Source organism: Aquila chrysaetos, chromosome 8 (assembly GCF_900496995.4).
Source record: "Aquila chrysaetos chrysaetos chromosome 8, bAquChr1.4, whole genome shotgun sequence".
NCBI lineage: Eukaryota > Metazoa > Chordata > Aves > Accipitriformes > Accipitridae > Aquila > Aquila chrysaetos.
Window position 1 is genome coordinate 23,264,880 of NC_044011.1, and position 10,258 is coordinate 23,275,137.

The following is a 10,258-nucleotide window of genomic DNA, read 5'->3' on the forward strand; positions in this document are numbered from 1 at the left end:
GCCAGGAGAAAAGCAGGAATGTTCTTGTATCAGATTTGCTTTCACCTATTTGAAAGTTTAGAAAACGTTTTGTCATGATGAAAGAGTTTCAGGAGGAAAAGATTAACAGAGGGCAAGTGAAGTAGGTAGGTAGTTTGCTCAGGTATCCAGGAACTTTCTTACTTGTCCTGTTTGGTATCATGCACACTGCTGTAAATGAATCATAACGTGAAGCAGGATTTCTAGAAGGGAGAGGTACTTCCAGAAAGGTTTGAGTCAGGGTTCCTTTCAGCAATTATTCTCAAGTGGAACAATCTGGAAAAGCAAAGCAGTATTGCCCTGACGTACAGCCAAGTGACAGCCAGGAAGGATGAGCGCTGCTAGTTCCCTATAGAGGAGGTAGATTTCCTCCATTAGAAAAAAAGAACCACAAAAAGAAGTTTCTCAGCCTGTGTAAGCAGAAATGTGGTGGGGTTTTTTCTCTAATGTCACTAATATTTTGACGAAAATTAGAGTAAGGAAAAATAATCTCTGTACTTTTAATTCTGGGAAGTACTTGGCAATTAAAATTCTTACAGATTTTAATGATGGAGAAACAGGCCTAAAGAACAGACTTAAGTGAACTCTTCAGCGGGAGAGAGTTCTTGGTCTGAATTCTTCTCAGGTTCTGTAGTAGTTGCAGCCTGTATTATTATCTGCAAGAAATGCCATGGAAGGAGCAGCTTGTAACAGCTGAGTTTGGCGACATTTACAATGTTGAGATAACAAGGTGTTGACACTGGCCTGTATTTTTTCCCCTTGTGATCATGTTGTTTGAAGTGACTCAATGTGTGTCATATTTGTATTGCAAATACCACATCCGTAGTTTGTACACAAATGCCTGAGAGATTTATTGTCCATATTATATTTAATTCTCTAAATTATATATATATTTACAGTTAAATTAGAATTTTCAGGCAGTTTAGTAAGATTAATAGATAGCTTAATAATACTTCACATTTAGTAGAATTCCATTTAAGATTAAGGCACCGTTCTTTATGCCTTAATTTAGTCTCTTGAGAACTGCCAATTCATTTTCTGTTGTGTTTCTCTGGATTTTTTTAGTTTTAATTCTGGCATCTTCCACTCACATTGTAAAATAATTCCATTAGTATTGTCGTAATGTAGAAGCTGCATTTTATTAAAAGAATACTTAAGAGTTTTTGAGATTTTCCTGGCATTTAGTCACACACCAGTGATGTAAAGTTCACTCCTTGTAATGTGTATAAATATTTCTAGCACTATTTTACAGAAAACAAGGAAATAAAGATTCTTTTCAGGGAACCGTATGAAGTCTGAGTTTGACAGACCTTGCAGAGGTCCAGAGCTTTGGTGACCCCGGTACCTCGTATTATAATGCTGTAAACAAATCCTCTGTCTACAGAAGAAGCAAGTGGTGAATGTTGTCAGCGAGACTTCTTCCACCTCCACAGGAATAATAAACTAGTATTTGCCCTAGTGCTTGGGCAAGTTAGTTATAAATACTAAATATATGAAAAAAACACACATGCCAAAAGTCAAGAAAAGAGGAAGAAGAAAATGATAGATATGTAAAAGAAAAGAATCTTTCAAACATCTACAGGTTTCGTGGTTGTTTCATTCTATATGTTGATTATAGTTATGCTAAAATTACTGTAAGAGGAGGGTAAGTTTGCAGCATTGGAAGTCTCTAATTTAAGAAAACCTCCCATCAACTGTAATACTGGCTTCATGATGTCATGGTGGTTATCATCTGACAATGTTATTCTGGAAACCAGAAATTGATTGCTACCCTCATGTCCCATCTCCCGTGCCCTGTAGTAGCTGGGGTTGGGGAGCCTGTGGGAGGAATACACTGCTGTCACTCAGCAGTGGTCTTTCTGGGTAATTAAAGAGAAGCACTGACAAGCTCTGAAAAGAATCCTGTCAGCCCCCATCAATTAGAACAATGCGACATATTACATGAGTCCTGAGGAAAGATTTTTAAAGAAGAAGCAGAGGTAGGCAAGTAAAGTCTCCATAGGGATAATGGGATGATCCTGCAGAGGCAGCTAAAGGGATGCTAAACATGATTCTGTCTTTCCCTAGCTTCCATATCAAAGCTTCACATGTATCACAGAGATTTATACAACTCAAATTAACACTGCTGTGGGAAAACAATAGAGACTTCCAGATTTATTCTTGCTTTGGGTAATAAAATGCCTATCAGTCCAGGGTGGGGCTCTGTCATATTGGGTGTTACATGACCATCTGATGGAAAGGAAAGAACCTTCCTGCAGAGCTTCAATTTTAAGGGTGTAGGAAAACAGACTAGTCAAAGTACTTCCCCAGGGTGAAACAATTCCTCAGTACCAGTAGCTGGAACAGAACCTGTGCCTCCTGTCAAACCATACTGACTTTGTGGTACATCCTGCACCTAAAGTATGAGAAGTATAATAAGTAGGAACTTTTGTTCTCAAATTTTTAGGTTATTTTTTCTAATTTTCAGAGTTACAGAATAAGCTGGATCCCCCCTCTTCCCAAATGCAGAATTATCTTCTGTTCTGTATTCTTCTTGAAGTGTCATGGCCTTCCAGGCTTCCTTGCTGTTACAATTGCCATTAACTACTAGCATAAATACATTGGATGAGACTGCACTTAAGGTAGAAGAAAACAAGGACTATTTGTGATATAAGCACCGCAGCTCTGTTAAAATAAATAAACTATCATCGTGTTAGCAAGCAAAATGGATTAACACAGTCATGTACCTTTTTGCTACACGTAGTGACTGTAGCCTTGTATAAATATGTATTAACTGATTTAACAAATCACAAAGCTAAAAAAATTGTAATTTACATAGATGAGCCAGCCAGCACTTCATGGCTTGAGCCACATGCTGCAGTATACTTCAGTGTTAGGAGAGGTAGATTGCTCCTATGATAGATCTTTTCTGCTGAAAGCATATAATTGAAGAAAACACCACAAATGATAAAAGACTCTTCCTTATTCTTCTCACATACCTCCTTTGAGGTACCTACCTTTCCTGAGTGGAGACCAATGGCATAGCTCATAAAATGAGAAACTGTCCATATGTAAGAGAGGCCTCATAAAACTTAGGACACTTGGCTCCATTCATCTTGTATTTCTGTTGGAATTGTGGAGGAAAGAGGGTAGACGATTAAACAAAATAGTGGGAGTAAAAATATGACTGCCCTAGGTTAATTTACGACTAGGGTTTTTTTGTTTGATAGTTTTTCAAAGGACTACCAACTTACTGAAGAAGCTCAAAAGGTCAAGACAGCTTATATAGTCAATAGTGCACGAGAGACTTAAGGAGCTAGTGAGAATTGGCTCCTCAGCCTGACTGATGAGGTACCTGTTTGCCTTGGTTAACTGGAAGATTGTCTTCAGCATAATTTAAACTCACATTTTGCACTGGGTTTGGCTGGGATAGAGTAATTTTCGTCACAGTCGCTAGCATGGGACTATGGTTTGGATTTGTGCTGGAAACAGTGTTGATGACACAGGGACGTTTTCGTTACTGCTGAGCAGCACTTACACAAAGCCAAGGGCTCTTCTGCCTCTCACCCCACCCCACCAGTGAGGAGTCTGGGGGGGGCACAAGAAGCTGGGAGGGGACACAGCTGGGACAGCTGACCCCAACTGACCAAAGGGATATTCCATGCCATATGACATCATGCTCAGCATATAAAGCTGGAGGAAGAAGAAGGAAGGGGGGACATTCAGAGTGATGGCGTTTGTCTTCCCAAGTCACCGTTATGCGTGATGGAGCCCTGCTTTCCTGGAGATGGCTGAACACCTGCCTGCCCATGGGAAGTGCTGAATGAATCCCTTGTTTTGTTTTGCTTTGCTTGCGCGTGCAGCTTTTGCTTTACCTATTAAACTGTCTCTATCTCAGCCCACGAGTTTTTTCACTTTTACCCTTCTGATTCACTCCCCCATCCCACTGTGAGGGAGGTGAGTGAGCGGCTGCATGGGGCTTAGTTGCCGGCTGGGGTTAAACCATGACAACCAGGCCCCAGGGTGCAGGAGGAATATTTCTGGCAGAAGCTTTGGTGAGATCAGGAGGTCTGAAAAGGTCTGGTACCTTTTCTGGAGTGAGGGACAGAGCTAGTGCCCTGATAACCATACTGAGATGGCGAGTCATCTTTTGCCAGCTATTTGGAGAAGAGGGTACTCAGGACCTACAAAGCAACAGTGCACTGTGCGTTTGGAAGATGAGCGGATGCTCATCAGTAAGACAGCCTGATCTTCTACCAAAACCCAGGTCAGACAGTTTGATAGCTTTAGCTACATTAGCTCTTTTTCTGAAAACAGTCCCCTAGATTTCAGTGGGTCTCCTTAGACTGTCTTACAGAAGCATAGCAGAATCTGGCACAGGAGAGAATTTCTTTCAAATCTCCACTTTATTCCTAAATTCTTTTCTTCTTGGCGTATGTTAACACTATAGGACTACATCTATATTAAGGGAAGCTTCATGCCATGATGGAACTGTGAAAACAAACTTCAAAGATATATCCTTAGTGCTGCAAATGTTCACCACTGATGGATTGCTCTTCTCTCTTTCTAGTAAGCAAGTCTGAAACTGCTTAGAGTTGTAAAGGGAGATAGATTCCACATTAGAAAACAACACTGAAACCATGAAGACAAGTGCTAGAGACAATGTTTGGCAGTTTCATTAGTATATGCTTGCAGAGGGAGAATAGGATGTCCCAGCACAGAAGGGGAATCTTAGATACATTCCAGGGAACACTTATTTCGTAAGTTTGCCTACTACTGGTGAAACCTGAGTTTGTAGAAGAAACCAATACCTTAAATAGCGGGGGTTTTTTCTCACTACATATGATCCATAATACTTAGAAATGAAACAACAAAAGCCAGAACCGCTTACCAGCAGTTGTCTGAGAAAAGGAAGTAGTGTAACATAGTAGCTCTGAAAAAAAGAAATTAAAAATGCACCACCGTATGCCTTTAGAAACACAGGATAGGAAGTCCTGGGCCACATAAAAATTAAAGGCAGAAATCCCATTGACTTCTGTTGGATCAGAATTTCACTCAGCAGGAGCTCTCACTAAGCAAAACTAAATTATCTATATGCTAGCTAGGCCAAGACATCGTAATTTACACTTGTGAAAGTGCCATGCCATTGATGCATCAGCATATGTACAGTGTAAATTCAATATGTATTTTAGTTAACATAGATAGTTGTAGAACTTCCCATGAATTATATGAATAGTGAAATCAAAGGCAAATGTAACTAAAGCCAGAGCTGTAGCAAAACATCTGAATCAATAATTTCTGCAGTCTAGGTTTGTTTCTGTAGGACAGCAACAGGTTATACTCACACAATGCTTAGCATAAATTCTGTGTTCTCCAAAGAAGTGCAGAACTGCAGTATACATGTGGCATTTGCATAATGCTGAACTGAGGAGTTTCATCCTCTTATCTGAGTGACATGTTTGTAATCTAAAGAGCGAGAGGCAACTCAAAGCCCATCATTGTTTTGGGCTATCTTAAGTACATTTCCATACCAAGTGAAGTGGAGGAGGACCACTTACAAACTTGACAGTCAGATAAGATGATGGAACACCTCAGTTCCATCGTCTCAAAGGGGACCTCCACTTTGAGGAGGACCTTCTTCTCAAAAAATACCTCCACTTTGCCTGACATTGAAGTGTACTTAAGATAGCCCACAATAATGACTGGTTTTGTAAGAAGAAGTGGTAAAAGTGGGCAACAACTTAACCTAAGATCTCCACTGAGGCAACTGTGAGTTTTGCCATTCCCATTCAAGGAAAAAGTATTTAACAGAGGGCTGGAAAAAATACAAAAGTATAAAAAGCTTTAGCCATAAAATTGTAGGTATCTCATTGTAGTGGACTATTAAAGTATTGTAATGTGCAAATATCTTAGCAGTCATTAACACCCAAACTACTAAATCATAGCATGTATTTGTTATGTTGCACAGAAATCCACTATCTCTATAAAAATCCACTCTGTATAAAACTGGGTTTAAACATGCTGCTGTATAAATAAACCTATTAATGAAATATGTTTGCTATGAGTTCATATGCTGGAGCCAATAGGCAAGTGACAGAAGAATGGAACTAACAAAAATGTGCCAATTAGTTAACTTCTTTTCACCTCCTACTTTTGCCAGATTTTGCCTCTATTTTATCTGCTTGCAGAGCAGTACTGCAAATACTTTCCTGTGTGAGTAGTTAGAAATTATCAGGGTTTGCAGGCTGTGAACTGTTGGCAGCGGGTAGGCTTGGCTTTGGATCCCATGAGCTACCATGCAGGCTGCTGGCTCAGTATGTGTCATAAGCTCTGATGGCTTCCTCCTTCTTCCCCAGATCTGCCTGTCCAGGTCTGTAACAAATTTGCCACTCTAGCGTAAATGCATCATGTAAGCGTGCACTGTACTTGCCCATGAATTTATAAATAGCGATACAGAGCAAAAATTGGAAAGAGGGGTTTTTAAAAATAAAATCACCATGAAGTACTTGCCATCTATTAGACAGACGCACATGGTGAACATTCCACTGTATTTCAATACTGGTGCTACATCTCGAGAACAATCACGCTAATAGGAAACCCTGTTAAAATATTTTCCCACCACACAACCCTCCAGCCGGAGACCATTTCAGACAATGGTTTCACTTTTTTAGTACTGATATTCTTAACAGTCCCATTGTTCTAAACTGGTCCCACAGATATCTAATTTTTAGTAAGATAACACACATTATTATAACACATCAGAATTTTTAACCAGAAAATTTCCCTCTGACTTTACAGACTTAAGGGCACTATGTCACCATATGTGGTTTCTTGCATTTTTCTGACTACTGTATTCTAGAACTAAACAAACTTTGTCACACCAGCCTTATCCATGACAGATTTCGACTGCCTGGGGGTGTTTATGGACAAGAAATAAGCAGTCTGTTTTAACTCATCAGAAAGTGAGCCTAATGAATAGGCTTAAAACCTCACCTGTTTACTAGTATTTTATTATTTGTTAAACTGACTCGTGGTCATTCTTACTATAGCAGTGCCATTCTCACCGCTGTACTTAGCTAATGGCCTATCAACATTTCTATTAGAAACTCTTTTTGAGAAGCCGGTGACTTAGCTGTGAAAATTTACAATAGTGGTGCCGACGTAGAATACTAGTTCCCAGATGTGGTTAGAATATTTTTATTAGATTTTAAATACAAATGTGTGTATATGAATGCTAGTGAGGAATGTTAATAGCCTTATTTAAACCAGATAGGCGTTGCACAAGTTTCAGCTCCCTGTTGCTTAGCTGGTGCACCTCGGGCTTCACAGGCAACACCTCTATTATTTCAGTTGCCAGGTTCTTTTAAACAGCAAGGTGCCTTAAATCAAAACCCAGGGATCTACTATCCACTTGAAACAGGGCCCAAGTATGCTCACAAGGTTCACAAGCATCATGACGGGCCAATTCAGACAGAGCTGCCAAATTTGCAGCCGTTGGGGACTTCCTGATGTTTATTAGTCATATTCCAGTGTCATGCGGTGTGCAACATGAGCTGCTTCTTGCTGACTGCAAACTCCGAAGTGGCGTCACGAGCCCTCTGGGGAACACAGACATCATTCGTTTTATTAAGGACCTGGCTGGGACCCATCACATGTTCTGCCCCCTTCTTATTTAAGAAGAAATATCTATGTGCTCTTTCCTTTCCTCTTTCTTTAAAAATTAAGTACTGTAATCAGTTCCTCTTACCAACAAAAACAGAGCCTGTCATGAAACTTCTTCAACTTTTATAGGAGCAGAAATGTTTAGGAAAATAATATTGAACAGCAACCACAATGGTCCAGTCTGACTGGAGGGCTGTACAGACATCTTACAGCAAGTACATCACAAAGCAGAGGCAGCTGGTACTAACAGGAGTAGAAGAGTAAAACCCCTTTGACATCACTTCCCTGGGTTAATCTGCATCTACTGAACATTTCAGTACAGCCAAATGGTTTTGAAAATACAGGTTTTCATGAAGCTGCTGAGAAATCAGCTGTCCTAGGGATACTGTGATGTTCTTCCCAAACATGCCCACGTTCTCCCTAAACATGCCCCGACGTAATCCAAGCATGAGCTACCGTGGGTCAAACCCACACCAAGTAGCCTGCTAGTACTGGGCAATGGCTGGGCAATGCTTAGGCTTGTACTCTGCCAGTGCTTCACGCAGATGGAGCTTCTGAGCTCCAGCTCAGTATGTCAGGAGACGGCCCCCCGAAACAACAAGCGACGACTGCTATCTGCTGCAGAGCACATGGGACGGGCTCCCGAGAGGTTGGCTTTGCTGACTTCTGCAGGGCACTCGGGGCCTCTCTGAGTGGTACTTTGGGAGTTTACTCTTGGAAGAGGTTTCGTGGAAAGAATCACCTCCACACCAGGTTTTGATATATTGTTGAAAATGGCTCACTCTGGTTTGTACTGAAAGTTAAACTCTCTTTAGCACTGCCTAAATTGCTTGTATAGTTAAAATCCATCGATGACATCATATGGCTGTCTTAGATGGCAGATTATACCTGAGGGCACTAAACATCACAGAGTGAGGCCCCAGGTGTAAGACATGTGAGGTGCAATCATCTCTTTCTTGAGATGATGTCTATGATTTATACAATTTGTGCTGCATAATACAATTTGACTTTTAAAGGAAATAAAATGGAATTAATTTTTATATCTAAAGCAGATTAAAAATATATCAACATGTGGATAAAGAATTAATTGGCATCTCTAAATTATTTTTAAAAGATATTGCTCTAAAACGCACTATCGCAAACACCTTATTAATTTCAAAATGAGAGTCAAGCAAGCATAAGGCTGCATTCACCTTTCTTGCTTGAATTTGATATAACCTTCAAACTGAATATTGTGCATTACTGATAGTATTTATGGGCATTGAAAGATAATCTGATGTTATTATAGGTGCTCAGACTATTTAGTTGCTATACACTTGTAAAACAAAATATAAATAAGCACTGGAGTCAAACAGGAAATAAAATTTCTGTTTCATGCAGTACTATTTTAATAAAGAACTAAAATTTTATAAATTGTCCCAGTAAAAATCTTTCCAAATGAAATTTTCCTCTACATAACAGAAATTTCAGATTTGAGAAATCAAAGGTTGCAATGAGAATTAAACTACCTCATTTTAATTCAAAAGAAACTTAAAAATTATGCTAGAAGAGACTCCATGAAATCATCTAATCCAATAAGTGCAGATTTACATAAGTGCACATGGGGCCAGAAGACTGCTGTTAAAAGGCTCAATCCATCTCCCCTTAAAGTCAATAGAAGGACTCGTTTGAATGTGAGTTGAAATATGCCCTAAAGCTAGCTACTGTAAAGTGGTAAAGACTTACTATAAAATGCTGGCCATATTTTAATCATATAGACCCATCTTTTAGGAGGGACTACTTTGGAGAGTAAATGAACCCAGTGGGAAAGCCTTTAGTTCATTTAGCTCTAAATACCTACATGTAATATTCTGGTATGCACTTTTTTATGACCTTCACATTTTTCCCCCTAGAAGGATTGTCTGAGTTGACTAAAGGAGTTAAAAAACGATCTATGATGGTGTAGGATTTCATGGCTGAATGCAAAGATCATTCATTACTATTTTTTTCTTTTTTCATGCCTGGGTTAGAAAACAGTGTAAGCTCATTCAAAGTTCAGACTCCAGCTTCCTATTTTTTTTTAAAAAGATGTCCTTTCTGTGATATTTAACGGTTGTATTTTTATTATATATTCAGTTGCTGCTGTGTAGATATTTAAATATATTTTGGTAATTCTCAGTATGTGGCTTTTGCTGATGTGAGGACTACTAAATGAGTGGTTCATTTAGTTCCTCATTCAGTTAGATAAACCATGCCTCAGCAAAACAGTGTTACTGTAAACACACAGTGACACCTCAAAGCTTTTCTCGCTGGAAGACAGCAGCTTTAGTAGGGCCATTGCTTAACGTTAGCCGGCTGAGCCCTGACTGTGGTCCCAAGACCACAGAGATGACAAAAGCCTAGGCACCGAGTAAGGTAGCATCAGGTGACATGAGAAATAAACTCCACTCAGGGTTTCTTCAGGTACTCCTTGTCACATCAAGTGACACGAAAGGGGGGGGGCCATGATGCTGTTTGGGAATTTGCCTTTATTGAGACCCTTTTTAGTACAGGGTCTCATCAGTGCATCCCTACTGCAGCACAGCCTTTCATCTTCTCCATGACCCTATCTCCCAAGCAC